The sequence below is a fragment of the Parus major genome, unplaced genomic scaffold (assembly GCF_001522545.3).
Source record: "Parus major isolate Abel unplaced genomic scaffold, Parus_major1.1 Scaffold1112, whole genome shotgun sequence".
NCBI lineage: Eukaryota > Metazoa > Chordata > Aves > Passeriformes > Paridae > Parus > Parus major.
The window spans coordinates 1-1401 of record NW_015379977.1 but is presented as its reverse complement, the minus strand read 5'-3'; the positions used below and the strand labels follow the sequence as shown (position 1 = coordinate 1401).

The window sequence follows — 1401 nt, the reverse complement described above, 5'->3', positions numbered from 1 at the left end:
TGAAACACAGATTTGTGTCTATAAAAAACCCCACATTTCCTCCTCCAAATCTGTTTTCAGCCCAGACTTGGCCCCTTCACCACCACTTGCTGCTAAAAATTGGAATTTTGGGACAAAATTGCCTTTTTTTTCCACTCATCTCCTACAAAAATCGCTGCAGTTGGAGGCTGGGGATATTCAGGAACCAAAACTACCCCAAAACCAGCAAAGTTTGGGGTTTTAACACATTTATTTTCCAACTGCAGCCCTTCAATCCCCGATAATATCCCAGTTTGTGCTAAACCCTCTTAATTTATAGCTAAAAATCCCTTATTTATTTAGAATTTCGTAATATCAAAGCATTTCTTTTTCAGGGCATCGACACCATTTCCCCCTCACTATTTTGGGATATTTTCCCTTATTTTGAGGCCCCAAAATAACATTTTTAGGGGAAATTTCTCTTTTTGCCTCGCACTTTAAGCAGCTTTTCCCCGCTAATTTAGGATTTTTAATTAATTGAAATTTTTCCTCCCTTTTTGGGGGGTTTCCCACCCTGCCAGCATTCCCCGCTCAGGTTGATTTTGGGGCTGTTTTCCCCGATTTTGGACAAAAACACTCATTTTATTTTGGTTTATTTTTGGTTCCCTCAGTGTTTCTTGCTGGCGGCGGCGACCTGGGAGAGGAGGAAAAAAAAAGGGAAATTGGTTAAAAAGGGAAATTGGTTAAAATTCCTTAAATTTGAAGGGATTTTGGGGTAAAAATGCTGGGATTCACCTGCCCAGCGATGCGATCCAGGTCCCGCTGCCCCTGAGGAGTCAATTTGCGGCCCCTGGGTGGGGAAAAATGGGGTGAAAATGGTAAAAAATGGGGTAAAAACGGGGAAATGAGCAGAAAAGGGAGAAATGGGGAATTGGGGATTGAAATTTGGGGTTTTGGAAAGGGAAAATGGGATAAAAATGGGGGATTTTTGGTACAGAACTGGGGAGGAAAATGTGGATTTTTCAACGGGAAAATGGGATAAAAGTGAGGGGAAAAATGGGATAAAAATACAGAATTTAAAGGAAAAAAGGGAAAGTTTGAGGGAGAAAAGTGCAAATGGAGAAAGGAATAAATTACAATTTGAGGGGGGAAAAAAGTGCAAACTGAGAGAGGGAAAAGTGCAAACTGAGAAGGGAATAAATTGCAGATTGAGAGGGAAAAAAGTCAAATTAAGAGGCAAATAAATTGCAAATTAAGAAGGGAATAAATTGTAAATTGTGAGGGGAAAAAGGGCAAATTAAGAGGCAAATAAATTGCAAATTAAGAAGGGAATAAATTGTAAATTGTGAGGGGAAAAAGGGCAAATTAAAAAGGGAATAAATTACAGTTTGAGGGGGCAAAAAGTGCAAATTAAGAAGGGAATGAATGACAATTTGAGGGGGG

At 39.6% G+C, this 1401-nt stretch overlaps 1 long non-coding RNA gene across 1 annotated transcript; it reads right to left on the bottom strand.

Annotated features, from left to right (window-relative positions):
- Window positions 1-474: 474 nt before the first annotated feature.
- Window positions 475-1239, bottom strand: LOC107199568. Its single transcript, XR_001519239.2, has 2 exons — window positions 754-1239; window positions 475-652 (listed from the first exon to the last, which is right to left on the bottom strand). It is a non-coding gene; the product is annotated as an uncharacterized LOC107199568 (long non-coding RNA).
- Between the last annotated feature and the right edge of the window lie 162 nt (window positions 1240-1401).